At 39.1% G+C, this 15,336-nt stretch overlaps 1 non-coding gene across 1 annotated transcript; it reads right to left on the reverse strand.

The window, feature by feature from the left end:
- Positions 1-5,846: 5,846 nt before the first annotated feature.
- On the reverse strand, positions 5,847-5,954 carry LOC148571484 (small nucleolar RNA R71). Its single transcript, XR_015908595.1, has one exon. It is a non-coding gene; the product is annotated as a small nucleolar RNA R71 (small nucleolar RNA).
- Between the last annotated feature and the right edge of the window lie 9,382 nt (positions 5,955-15,336).

A 15,336-nucleotide genomic window follows, 5' to 3' on the forward strand; every position in this document is an offset into this window, starting at 1 on the left:
TAACAACCTTGGGGTGCCACGCCTTCGAGCTCAAGTGGCACGCCTTAGCCTTTTTCCTTTTCCCTTGTCCTCTGGAAACTTGAACTAGCATGGCACGCCCAAGGTCTGGCGTGCCACGCCCTTGCTCTATGCTTGGCTAAGCTTCTCTGGAAAGTTGAACTAGCGTGGCACGCCTAGGGTCTTGCGTGCCACGCCCCTTTATGAGTGAGTGGTTCCTCTGTTTGGCGTGCCACGCCACGAACTCAAGTGGCACGCCCCAATGCTTCTTTGCTCTCTGAATGGCACTGGCATGCCACGCCTGGGACTCAAGTGGCACGCCCCATGTAATTGGCCTCCTTCATCCTCTCTGGAAACTTATACCAGCGTGCCACGCCTAAAGGATGGCGTGTGACGTGGCGGAAATTGGCGAGTCAAGAATTGTTATAAAATATGCGTTGCAAGTATAGTTCTTAACCAACCAGAAATCCGCTTATCAATTTAGAAGGGTTGTCACAAAAATTAAAATTAAAATACTGGGAGTATGAATCCCAAGTCGTCTCCCAATGAGTTAAAGAAAGGTGTGCTATTTTATTAATCAGATGTTTTCAAAAAGAGTTTGAGTTGAATAAACAGGAAATTAAATTGGAGAAATTAAGTAATTTAAATAAAAGCCTTGACTGGGAGTAGATTAGTTGGAAGCCCTATTCTTGTTGTAGTACTCTCAAGATTAATTGATAATTGAAGGTTGTTCTGTTTAGTTATCCCTTACTAGGTAAGGAAAAGTCAAAGAAGTTGGAATACTGTTTCTTTTCACAAGTCCCAATCCGCTTACTTGGAAGGACTGGCGTTAGTGACTAGAGAGCAATCCAACAATAAACCCAATTACAATTTCTCCTTTGAGCATTCCAACTCAAGGGTTCCTTTCAATCAACTCCCCATCAAGTTAGGGAACTACTCGCTCATTGTGAATGTGGAATTCATAATATAGAAAAGAGAATTAAAGAAAGACATGATAAATAAAATTCAAGGGAATTAATTAAAAATAAAGGTAACTCTTGGATTAATAAATTATAAAATAATCCAATAGTAAAATTGAGTAAATTAAAGGACATGGAAGAGTAAAGCCAAGTAAAGAAAACGAACTAGAATGACGAAGTCTTGATGAGGTAATAACTCTTCTCAATATCCCAATGCAAAAAGAAATAGAAATAAAATCCTAAGAACTATGAATGTGTAGAGAGAAAAACCTAGAGAAGGAGTAAAACTAGATCTAAAAACTAAAACTGTGTAGAATGAATGCTCAGAGGTTTTGCAATTTTTGAAAACTCCTTTATAAACCTCCTATAGAATCCTGCATGCCCCAGAAAGCTTCTGATTCCCTTAATATTGGCAGGTGGTGGTAATTTTTCAATTACCTCTACCTTAGCTTGATCCACCTCTATTCCCTTGTTTGAAATTTTGTGCCCAAGGACAATTCCTTCAGTCACCATAAAGTGACATTTTTCCCAGTTTAAAACCAGGTTAGTCTCTTGGCACCTTTTTAAAACAAGTGCTAGATGGTCAAGGAAGGAGCTGAATGAGTCTCCAAATACTGAGAAGTCATCCATGAAGACTTCCAGAAACTTTTCTACCATATCAGAGAATATAAAGAGCATGCACCTCTGAAAGGTTGCAGGTGCATTGAAAATTGTGATCATCAATGGCGCCAACAACTTGGTACGCACAATTGTAATCTCAACTCTTTATCACAACTCCGCACAACTGATGAGCGGATAATTTATACGCTTTTTGACATTGTTTTTAGTATGTTTTTAGTAGGATCTAGTTACTTTTAGGGATGTTTTATTAGTTTTCATGTTAAATTCACATTTTTGGACTTTACTATGAGTTTGTGTGTTTTTCTGTGATTTTAGGTATTTTCTGGCTGAAATTGAGGGACTTGAGCAAAAATCAGATTCAGAGGTTGAAGAAGGACTGCTGATGCTGTTGGATTCTGACCTCCCTACACTCAAAGTGGATTTTCTGGAGCTATAGACCTCGAAATGGCGCGCTTCCAATTGCGTTAGAAAGTGGACATCCAGGGCTTTTCAGAAATGTATAATAGTCCATACTTTGCCCAAGTTTAGACGACGCAAACTGGCGTTCAACGCCAGCTCTCTGCCCAATTCTGGCGTCCAGCGCCAGAAACAAGTTGCAAAGTGGAGTTCAACGCCCAAACTGGCACAAAAACTGGCGTTCAACTCCAAGAATGAGCTCTCCTCGTGTAGACTTCATGCTCAGCCCAAGCACACACCAAGTGGGCCCCGGAAGTGGATTTATGCATCAATTACTTACTTCTGTAAACCCTAGTGACTAGTTTATTATAAATAGAACTTTTTATCATTGTATTCATAGTCTTGGTCACTCCGGTTCCCCTCTGGGGCCGAGACCAATGAACTCCATTATCACTTATGTATTTTCAACGGTAGAGTTTCTGCACTCCATAGATTAAGGTGTGGAGCTCTGTTGTTCCTCAAAGATTAATGCAAAGTACTACTGTTTTCTATTCAATTCATCTTATTTCGCTACCAAGATATTCATTCGCACTTCAACCTGAATGTGATGAACGTGACAATCATCATCATTCCCTATGAACGCGTGCCTGACAACCACTTCCGTTCTACATTAGATTGAATGAGTATCTCTTATATCTCTTAATCGGAATCTTCGTGGTGTAAGCTAGAATGATGGCGACATTCAAGAGAATCCGGAAAGTCTAAACCTTGTGTGTGGTATTCCGAGTAGAATTCAATGATTGAATGACTGTGACGAGCTTCAAACTCGTGATTGCTGGGCGTAGTGACAGACGCAAAAGGATAGTAAATCCTATTCCAGCATGATCGAGAACCGACAGATGAATAGCCGTGCCGTGATAGGGTGCGTTGACCATTTTCACTGAGAGGATAGGATGTAACCATTGACAAGGGTGATGCCTCCAGACGATTAGCCGTGCCGTGACAGGGCATTTGGATCATTTTCCTGGGAGAAGACCGAAAGTAGCCATTGACAATGGTGATGCATCACATAAAGCCAGCCATGGAAAGGAGTAAGACTGATTGGATGAAGATAGCAGGAAAGCAGAGGTTCAGAGGAACGAAAGCATCTCTATTCGCTTATCTGAAATTCCCACCAATGATTTACATAAGTATTTCTATCCCTATTTTATTAAAAACTATTTTCAAAAACCCCATTACTATTTTATATCCGCCTGACTGAGATTTACAAGGTGACCATAGCTTGCTTCATACCAACAATCTCCGTGGGATTCGACCCTTACTCACGTAAGGTATTACTTGGACGACCCAGTGCACTTGCTGGTTAGTTGTGCGAAGTTGTGAACCATGGTATTGGCATCATGTTTTTGGCGCCATTTCCAGGGAAAGAAAGAGCAATGAATTTTACATAATCAAAGTGTAATCACAATTTCTGCGCACCAAGTTTTTGGCGCCGTTGCCGGGGATTGTTCGAGTTTGGACAACTGACGGTTTATCTTGTTGCTCAGATTAGGTAATTTTCTTTTTGTTTTCTTTTCAAAAAAAAAATTTTTCAAAAATCTTTCAAAATTTTCTCCTTTGTTTTCGAAAAAAAAAATTTCAAAATAAAAATGTTTTCAAAAATTTTATAATTTTATTCAAAATTTTTAAGAATGAATTCTTGTGTTTCATGAAGCATGTGAAGGCTGGCTGGCTGTAAAGCCATTTCTAAATTCATTTGGACTGAGGCTTACAATTTGTTATCAAGAGCAAGCTAGTTGGTGCTAATCCACCTACTGCTGTTCATGATCTACCTGTTACATGCTAAAGCTTGACTGGCTATTAAGCCATGCCTGACCCTTTGATTGGAGCTTTAGACTAAAGAGCATAAGATTCCTAGAATTCATATTAAAAATTTTGGAATCCTTATTTTTTCTTTTTCATAATAATTTCCGAAAAAAAAACACAAAAAAATTACAAAATCATAAATATCAAAAATATTTTTGTGTTCTTGTTTGAGTCTTGAGTCATGTTATAAGTTTGGTGTCAATTGCATATTCATCTTGCATTTTTCGAAAATTCATGCATTCATAGTGTTCTTCATGATCTTCAAGTTGTTCTTGGTAAGTCTTCTTGTTTGATCTTGATGTTTTCTTGTTCGTGTTGTATGGTGTTTTTCATATGCATTCTTGAATTCTTAGTGTCTAAGCATTAAAGAGTTCTAAGTTTGGTGTCTTGCATGTTTTCTTTGCATAAAAAAATTTTTTTCAAAAATATGTTCTTGATGTTCATCATGATCTTCATACTGTTCTTGGTGTTCATCTTGACATTCATCGCATTCTTGCATGCATCACATGTTTTGATCTAAAATTCTCATGCATTGCATAATTTTCATGTTTTTCTCTCTCATCATTAAAAATTCAAAAAAATAAAAAAAAATATCTTTACCTCTTTTCTCTCATAATTTCGAAAATTAGATTTGACTTTTTCAAAACTTTTTAAAATCTAGTTGTTTTTATGAATCAAATCAAATTTTCAATTTAAAAATCTTATCTTTTTCAAAAACTTTTTCAAAAATCAAATCTTTTTCATTTTTCTTAGTTATTTTCGAAAATTATAAAAATATTTTTCAAAAATCTTTTTCTTAATTTTACATCATATTTTCGAAAATAACAATAACAATTAATGTTTTGATTCAAAAATTTCAAGTTTGTTACTTGCTTGTTAAGAAAGATTCAAACTTTAAGTTCTAGAATCATATCTTGTGATTTCTTGTGAATCAAGTCATTAATTGTGATTTTAAAAATCAAATCTTTTTCAAAACTAATTTCTATCTTTTCAAAAATATCTTCTTATCTTACCTTTTTCAAAAATTTGATTTCAAAATATCTTTTCTAACTTCCTAACTTCTTATCTTTTCAAAATTGATTTTCAAATTTGTTTCAACTAACTAACTAACTTTTTGTTTGTTTCCTACCTTTTTCAAAACTACCTAACTAACTATCTCTCTCTAATTTTCGAAAATATCTCCCTCTTTTTCAAAAATTCTTTTTAATTAATCAATTATTTTAATTTTTGATTTTAATTTTCGAAAATTACTAACTTTTTTTCAAAAAATTATTTTCGAAAATTCCCCTTCTCTCTCATCTCCCTCTATTTATTTATTCATCTACTAATACTTCATCTCACCCAAATTCGAACCCCCTCTTCCATCTGTGTTCGAATTTCTTCTTCTTCTTTTCTTCTAACTCACACTGGGACCTCTATACTGTGGTAAAAAGGACCCCTATTATTATTATTTTTCTGTTCTCCCTTTTTCATATGAGCAGGAGCAAGGACAAGAACATTCTTGTTGAAGCAGATCCAGAACTTGAAAGGACTCTGAAGAGGAAATTAAGAGAAGCTAAATTACAACAATCCAGAGAGAACCTTTCAGAAATTTTCGAACAGGAAGAGGAGATGGCAGCCGAAAATAATAATAATGCAAGGAGAATGCTTGGTGACTTTACTGCACCTAATTCCAACTTACATGGAAGAAGCATCTCCATTCCTGCCATTGGAGCAAACAACTTTGAGCTGAAACCTCAGCTAGTTTCTCTGATGCAGCAGAACTGCAAGTTTCATGGACTTCCATCTGAAGATCCTTTTCAGTTCTTAACTGAATTCTTACAGATCTGTGATACTGTTAAGACTAATGGAGTAGATCCTGAAGTCTACAGGCTCATGCTTTTCTCATTTGCTGTAAGAGACAGAGCTAGAATCTGGTTGGACTCTCAACCCAGAGACAGCCTAAACTCTTGGGATAAGCTGGTCACGGCTTTCTTAGCTAAGTTCTTTCCTCCTCAAAAGCTGAGCAAGCTTAGAGTGGATGTTCAGACCTTCAGACAGAAAGAAGGTGAATCCCTCTATGAAGCTTGGGAAAGATACAAACAGTTGACCAAAAAGTGTCCTTCTGACATGCTTTCAGAATGGACCATCCTGGATATATTCTATGATGGTCTGTCTGAGTTATCAAAGATGTCATTGGATACTTCTACAGGTGGATCCATTCACCTAAAGAAAATGCCTGCAGAAGCTCAAGAACTCATTGACATGGTTGCAAATAACCAGTTCATGTACACTTCCGAAAGGAATCCTGTGAATAATGGGACGCCTATGAAGAAGGGAGTTCTTGAAGTTGATACTCTGAATGCCATATTGGCTCATAACAAAATATTGACTCAGTAAGTCAATATGATTTCTCAGAGTCTGAATGGAATACAAGCTGCATCCAACAGTACTCAAGAGGCTTCTCCTGAAGAAGAAGCTTATGATCCTGAGAACCCTGCAATAGCAGAGGTAAATTACATGGGTGAACCTTATGGAAACACCTATAACCCATCATGGAGAAATCATCCAAATTTCTCATGGAAGGATCAAAAGCCTCAACAAGGCTTTAATAATGGTGGAAGAAACAGGTTTAGCAATAGCAAGCCTTTTCCATCATCCACTCAATAACAGACAGAGAATTCTGAGCAGAACCCATCTAGCTTAGCAAACTTAGTCTCTGATCTATCTAAGGCCACTGTGAGTTTCATGAATGAAACAAGGTCTTCCATTAGAAATTTGGAAGCACAAGTGGGCCAGCTGAGTAAAAGGATCACTGAAATCCCTCCTAGCACTCTCCCAAGCAATACAGAAGAAAATCCAAAAGGAGAGTGCAAGGCCATTGACATAACCAGAATGGCCGAACCCAATGAGGGAGAGGAGGACGTGAATCCCAAGGAGGAAGACCTCCTGGGACGTCCAGTGATCAATAAGGAGCTTCCATCTGAGGAACCAAAGGAATCTGAGACTCATCTAGAGACCATAGAGATTCCATTGAACCTCCTTATGCCATTCATGAGCTTTGATGAGTACTCCTCTTCTGAAGAGAATGAGGATGTTACTGAAGAGCAAACCGCCAAGTTTTTTGGTGCAATCAAGAAGCTGAATGCCAAATTATTTGGTATTGAGATTTGGGAAGATGAACCTCCCTTGTTCACCAATGAACTAAGTGATCTGGATCAACTGACATTGCCTCAGAAGAGACAGGATCCTGGAAAGTTCATAATACCTTGTACCATAGGCACCATGATCTTTAAGGCTCTGTGTGACCTTGGTTCAGGGATAAACCTCATGCCCCTCTCTGTAATAGAGAAACTGGGAATCTATGGGGTGCAAGCTGCTAAAATCTCATTAGATATGGCAGACAATTCAAGAAAACAGGCTTATGGACAAGTAGAGGATGTGTTAGTAAAGGTTGAAGGCCTTTACATCCCTGCTGATTTCATAGTCCTGGACACTGGAAAGGAAGAGAATGAATCCATCATCCTAGGAAGACCTTTCCTAGCCACAGCAAGATCTGTGATTGATGTGGACAGAGGAGAATTGATCCTTCAATTAAATAAGGACAACCTTGTGTTTACAACTCAAGGATCTCTCTCTGCATCCATGGAGAGGAAGCAGAAGAAGCTTCCCTCAAAGCAGAGTCAAACAAAGCCCCCACAGTCAAACTCTAAGTTTAGTGTTGGGAGGCCACAACCAAACTCTAAGTTTGGTGTTGAACTCCCATATCCAAACTCTAAGTTTGGTGTTGGGGAGTTTCAACAATGCTCTGAACATCTGTGAGGCTCCATGAGAGCCCACTGTCAAGCTATTGACATTAAAGAAGCGCTTGTTGGGAGGCAACCCAATTTTTATTTATCTAACTATATTTTTCTTAGTTATATGTCTTTATAGGTTCATGATCATGTGGAGTCACAAAATAAACAAAAAAATCAAAAACGGAATCAAAAACAACAGAAGAAAAATCACACCCTGGAGGAGCATCTGTCTGGCGTTCAACGCCAGAACAGAGCATGGTTCTGGCGCTGAACGCCCAAAATGGGTAGCATCTGGGCGCTGGACGCCAGAAATGGCCAATAAATGGGTGTTGAACGCCCAAAATGGGCACCAACCTGGCGCTGAACGCCCAGAGTTGTGTGCAAGGGCATTTTACATGCCTTATTTGGTGCAAGGTTGTAAATCTTTGAACACCTCAGGATCTGTGGACCCCACAGGATCATCTCAGGATCTGTGAACCCCACAGGATCACCTCGGGATCTGTGGACCCCACAGGATCCCCACCTACCTCCACTCACTTCTTCTCACCCTTCTTTCACACAATCCCATAAACACTCTTCCCCAAAACCCTTCACCAATCACCTCAATCTCTCTTCCCCATCACCTCTTCACCACTCACATCCATCCACTCTTCCCTATAAACCTACCTCATAAACTCCACCTACCCTCAAAATTCAAAACCAATTTCCCACCCAAACCCACCCATATGGCCGAAACCTTCCCCCCTCCCTTCCCTATATAAAGCCCTCTATTCTTCTTCAAATTCACACAACACAACCCTCTCTTCTCTTCTTGGCCGAAACACAACCCCTTCTCCCTCTCTTCCATTTCTTCTTCTTCTTCATCTATTCTCTTTTTTATTGCTCGAGGGCAAGCAATATTCTAAGTTTGGTGTGGTAAAAGCATAAGCTTTTTGTTTTTCCATTACCATTGATGGCACCTAAGACCGGAGAATCCTCTAGAAAAGGAAAAGGGAAGACAAAAGCTTCCACCTCCAAGTCATGGGAGATGGAAAGGTTCATCTCCAAAGCCCATCAAGACCACTTCTATGATGTTGTGGCCAAGAAGAAGGTGATCCCTGAGGTCCCTTTCAAACTTAAAAGAAATGAGTATCCAGAGATCCGACATGAAATTCAAAGAAGAGGTTGGGAATTTCTAACAAATCCCATCCAACAAGTCGGCATCCTAATGGTTCAAGAGTTCTATGCTAATGCATGGATCACTAAGAACCATGATCAAAGTAAGAACCCAGATCCAAAGAACTATGTTACAATGGTTCGGGGGAAATACTTAGATTTTAGTCCAGAAAATGTGAGGTTGGCGTTCAACTTGCCAAACATGGAAGAGAACGCACGCCCCTACACAAGGAGAGTCAACTTTGATCAAAGGTTGGACCAAGTCCTTATGGACATATGTGTAGAAGGAGCTCAATGGAAGATTGACTCAAAAGACAAACCGGTTCAACTAAGAAGACTGGACCTTAAGCCCATAGCTAGAGGATGGTTGGAGTTCATTCAATGCTCAATCATTCCCACTAGCAACCGGTCTGAAGTTACTATAGACCGGGCCATTATGATCCATAGCATCATGATTGGAGAAGAGGTGGAAGTTCATGAGATTATACCTCAAGAACTCTACAAGGTGGCTGACAAGTCCTCCACTATGGCAAGGTTAGCCTTTCCTCACCTCATTTGCCACCTATGCAATTCGGCTGGGATTGACATAGAGGGAGATATCCTCATTAAAGAGGACAAGCCCATCACTAAGAAAAAGATGGAGCAAGCAAGAGAGCCCATTCATGGAGCTCAAGAGGCGTATGAAGCTCATCACCATGAGATCCCGGAGATGCCTCAAATGCATTTTCCTCCACAAAACTATTGGGAGCAAATCAACGCCTCCCTAGGAGAATTGAGTTCCAATATGGGACAACTAAGGGTGGAACATCAAGAGCACTCCATCATCCTTCATGAAATTAGAGAAGATCAAAAAGCAATAAGGGAGGAGCAACAAAGACAAGGAAGAGACATAGAAGAACTCAAGGACATCATTGGTTCCTCAAGAAGGAAACGCCACCATCACTAAGGTGGATTCATTCCTTGTTCTTATTTCTTCTGTTTTTCGTTTTCTATGTTATGTGCTTATCTATGTGTGTGTCTTCATTACATGATCATTAGTAGTTAGTAACTTTGTCTTAAAGTTATGAATGTCCTGTGAATCCATCACCTCTCTTAAATAAAAAATGTTTTAATTCAAAAGAACAAGAAGTACATGAGTTTCGAATTTATCCTTGAACTTAGCTTAATTATATTGATGTGGTGACAATGCTTCTTGTTTTCTGAATGTATGCTTGAACAGTGCATATGTCTTTTGAAGTTGTTGTTTAAGAATGTTAAATATGTTGGCTCTTGAAAGAATGATGACTAGGAGACATGTTATTTGATAATCTGAAAAATCATAAAAATGATTCTTGAAGCAAGAAAAAGCAGCAAAGAACAAAGCTTGCAGAAAAAAATTGGCGAAAAAAAAATATAGAAAGAAAAAGAAAAAGCAAGCAGAAAAAGCCAAAAGCTCTTAAAACCAAGAGGAAAGAGCAAAAAGCCAATAGCCCTTAAAACCAAAAGGCAAGGGTAATAAAAAGGATCCCAAGGCTTTGAGCATCAGTGGATAGGAGGGCCTAAAGGAATAAAATCCTGGCCTAAGCGGCTAAACCAAGCTGTCCCTAACCATGTGCTTGTGGCGTGAAGGTGTCAAGTGAAAACTTGAGACTGAGCGGTTAAAGTCAAGGTCCAAAGCAAAAAAAAAGAGTGTGCTTAAGAACCCTGGACACCTCTAATTGGGGACTTTAGCAAAGCTGAGTCACAATCTGAAAAGGTTTACCCAATTATGTGTCTGTGGCATTTATGTATCCGGTGGTAATACTGGAAAACAAAGTGCTTAGGGCCACGGCCAAGACTCATAAAATAGCTGTGTTCAAGAATCATCATACTGAACTAGGAGAATCAATAACACTATCTGAACTCTTAGTTCCTATAGATGCCAATCATTCTAAACTTCAATGGATAAAGTGAGATGCCAAAACTATTCAAGAGGCAAAAAGCTATAAGTCCCGCTCATATGATTGAAGCTCTGTTTCATTGATAGTTTGGAATTTATAGTATATTCTCTTCTTTTTATCCTATTTGATTTTCAGTTGCTTGGGGACAAGCAACAATTTAAGTTTGGTGTTGTGATGAGCGGATAATTTATACGCTTTTTGACATTGTTTTTAGTATGTTTTTAGTAGGATCTAGTTACTTTTAGGGATGTTTTCATTAGTTTTCATGTTAAATTCACATTTCTGGACTTTACTATGATTTTGTGTGTTTTTCTGTGATTTCAGGTATTTTCTGGCTGAAATTGAGGGACTTGAGCAAAAATCAGATTCAGAGGTTGAAGAAGGACTGCTGATGTTGTTGGATTCTGACCTCCCTGCACTCAAAGTGGATTTTCTGAAGCTACAGAACTCGAAATGGTGCGCTTCTAATTGCGTTAGAAAGTAGACATCCAGGGCTTTCCATCAATGTATAATAGTCCATACTTTGCCCAAGTTTAGACGACGCAAACTGGCGTTCAACGCCAGCTCTTTGCCCAATTCTGGCGTCCAGCGCCAGAAACAAGTTGCAAAGTGGAGTTCAACGCCCAAACTGGCACAAAAACTGGCGTTCAACTCCAAGAATGACCTCTCCACGTGTAGACTTCATGCTCAGCCCAAGCACACACCAAGTGGGCCCCGGAAGTGGATTTATGCATCAATTACTTACTTCTGTAAACCCTAGTGACTAGTTTATTATAAATAGAACTTTTTTTCATTGTATTCATAGTCTTGGTCACTCCGGTTCCCCCCTGGGGCCGAGACCAATGAACTCCATTATCACTTATGTATTTTCAATGGTAGAGTTTCTGCACTCCATAGATTAAGGTGTGGAACTCTGCTGTTCCTCAAAGATTAATGCAAAGTACTACTGTTTTCTATTCAATTCATCTTATTTCGCTTCCAAGATATTCATTCGCACTTCAACCTGAATGTGATGAACGTGACAATCATCATCATTCTCTATGAACGCGTTCCTGACAACCACTTCCGTTCTACATTAGATTGAATGAGTATCTCTTAGATCTCTTAATCGGAATCTTCGTGGTGTAAGCTAGAATGATGGTGGCATTCAAGAGAATCCGAAAAGTCTAAACCTTGTCTGTGGTATTCCGAGTAGGATTCAATGATTGAATGACTGTGACAAGCTTCAAACTCGCGATTGCTGGGCGTAGTGACAGACGCAAAAGGATAGTAAATTCTATTCCAGCATGATCGAGAACCGACAAATGAATAGCCGTACCATGACAGGGTGCGTTGACCATTTTCACTGAGAGGATAGGATGTAACCATTGACAAGGGTGATGCCTCCAGACGATTAGTCGTGCCGTGACAGGGCATTTGGATCATTTTCCCGAGAGAAGACCGAAAGTAGCCATTGACAATGGTGATGCATCACATAAAGCCAGCCATGGAAAGGAGTAAGACTGATTGGATGAAGATAGCAGGAAAGTAGAGGTTCAGAGGAACGAAAGCATCTCTATTCGCTTATCTGAAATTCCCACCAATGATTTACATAAGTATTTCTATCCCTATTTTATTAAAAACTATTTTCGAAAACCCCATTACTATTTTATATCCGCCTGACTGAGATTTACAAGGTGACCATAGCTTGCTTCATACCAACAATCTCCGTGGGATTCGACCCTTACTCACGTAAGGTATTACTTGGACGACCCAGTGCACTTGCTGGTTAGTTGTGCAAAGTTGTGAACCATGGTATTGGCATCATGTTTTTGGCGCCATTGCCAGGGAAAGAAAGAGCAATGAATTTTACATAATCAAAGTGTAATCACAATTTCTGCGCACCAACAACTAACCAGCAAGTGCACTGGGTCGTCTAAGTAATAAACCTTACGTGAGTAAGGGTCGATCCCACGGAGGCTGTCGGCTTGAAGCAAGCTATGGTCATCTTGTAAATCTCAGTCAGGTGGATTCAAATGGTTATGGAGAATTGATAATTAAAATATGAATAAAACATAAAATAAAGATAGAGATACTTATGTAATTCATTGGTAGGAATTTCAGATAAGCGTATGGAGATGCTTTGTTCCTCCTAAACTTCTGCTTTCCTATCGCCTTCTTCCAATCATTCATACTCCTTTCCATGGCAAGCTTTATGTTGGGCATCACCGTTGTCAATGGCTACTTCCCATCCTCTCAGTGAAAATGTTCCAAATGCGCTGTCACCACACGGCTAATCAGCTGTTGGTTCTCGATCATGTTGGAATAGGATCCATTGATCCTTTTGAATCTGTCACACGCCCAACACTCGCGAGTTTGAAGCTCGTCACAGTCATTGATAAACCCATATTTCATGAGTTATTTTGTGCTTGATTTGAGTGATTTATTCAATCCTTCACCCACTTATTCATATTAATTGCATGGTTTTACTTTCCTTCCCTTATTATGTGATGTATATGAAAAACATGTTTCCTATGCTTTAATATTAATCATTTTAATTACCTTTATTTTCATTCGATGCTGTGATTAGTGTGTTGAATAGTTTCAGAATTTTTAAGGCAGAATGACTTAAAGGATGAAAAAGAAACATACAAAAATGGAAGGAAAGCACAGAACGGTGTTTTGAAGAAACTGGTGTTCACGCGATCGCATGGACGCCACGATCGTGTGCCAGAAGCGAAGAAACAGCGACATGGCCGCATGACCGATGCGACCGCGCGCCTTAAGTAGAACGCATACGACGCGGACGCGTGACTGACGTGACCGCGTGGCAAGGAAAAGCTCCGGATGACGTGACCGTGTGAATCACGCAGACGCGTGACAGAGGCCACGCACCAGAAATTACAGAACACGCCCCCAGCGAATTCTGAAGCCCTTTTTGGCCCAAATCCAAGTCCAGAAGGCATAGACCAGAGGTTATAAAGTGTGGGAATGCATCCATTCAGAGGGAGCTTGCATATTTTATTTTTCAATGATTTAGATTTAGTTTTGAGAGAGGTTCTCTCCTCTCTCTCTCTTAGGATTTAGGACTTCTTATTTTTAAGAGTGACTCTCAATCCAGGTTTTATGTTTCTTTGTTTTAAGCTTCCCTTTCACTTTATTTATTTATTTCAGCACTTGAGTTGATTATTTACTTTTATAATTGAATCTATGAATTCTTCCATGTTACAGATTGTTATTTGAATTAATAATATTTGAGGTATTTTCAGTTTATGATTGTTCTATTTGATTTAAGTTATCATTGTTTCCGAATTGAAGATATTTTATTCCAGCAATTTACTTTTTCCCTTTTTTTGGTCCTGGTTAAGAAATCAGTAACCCGACAGTTATCAAACTCAACATAATTGATAATCGTTATCTTGCTAATTGAACCGAACTTCAGTAATCCCCACCTTTTCTTAGGAAATAAATAGGAGTCAAAGGTCAAATTAATTAGTCCCTTGACTTTCCTTTGCTCTAGCAAAGGTTGACCAAGTGGAATTTAGATTCAACTTTCATTATTGTTGAGAGAGATAACAAAGTGGACTTCTAATTTCTCTTATCTTGCCAAAAGTTGCTTTACAGTAATTATTTATTTTAATTGCCATTTACTTTACTTGTCATTTAAATCACTTGCTTCTCACCTCCTAAACCCCGATTACAACCTTTATAGCCAATAATAAGAACATACCTCCTTGCAGTTCCTTGAGAAGACGACCCGAGGTTTAAATACTCAGTTATCAATTTAAAAGGGGTTTGTTACTTGTGACAACCAAAACGTTTGTACGAAGGGATTTCTGTCGGTTTAGAGACTATATCTACAACGCGACTGTTTTTATGAACTTCTTTACTGGCAAAAATCCCAACGTCAGTCATCCCTTCCCAGATCCTACTCGGAATACCATAAACAAGGTTTAGACTTTCCAGATCTCAGGAATGGCCGCCAATAATTCTAGCCTATACCACGAAGGTTCTAGTCTTAGATTAGAAACCCAAGAGATACACATTCAAGCTTGATTGCATGTAGAACGGAAGTGGTTGTCAGGCACGCGTTCATATGTGAGAATGGTGATGAGTGTCACGGATTATCACATTCATCATGTTGAAGAACGAATGGATATCTTAGAGAAGAAGTAGGCGTGAATTGAATAGAAAAATAGTAGTACTTTGCATTAATTCATGAAGAACAGCAGAGCTCCACACCTTAATGTATGATGTGTAGAAACTCCACTATTGAAAATACATAAGTGAAAATAGTCTAAGCATGGCCGAATGGCCAGCCTCAAAGGTCTAAGGACTAAACATCCAAAAATCAAAAGTCTACCAATACAATAGCAAAAGGTCCTATTTATAGAGAACTAGTAATCTAGGGTTTACAGAAATGAGTAAATGATGCAGAATCTTCTTCCGGGCCCACTTGGTGTGTGCTTGGGCTGAGCATTGAAGTTTTCACGTGTAGAGACTTTTCTTGGAGTTAAACGCCAGCTTTTGTGACAGTTTGGGCGTTTAACTCCAGCTTTTATGCCAGTTCTGGCGTTTTGACGCCAGAATTTCTATGCGGACTTTGAACGCTGATTTGGGCCATCAAATCTTGGGCAAAGTATAAACTATTATATATTGCTGGAAAGC

This window comes from Arachis ipaensis, chromosome B3, assembly GCF_059453495.1.
Source record: "Arachis ipaensis isolate K30076 ecotype BB chromosome B3, ASM5945349v1, whole genome shotgun sequence".
Taxonomy (NCBI): Eukaryota; Viridiplantae; Streptophyta; class Magnoliopsida; order Fabales; family Fabaceae; genus Arachis; species Arachis ipaensis.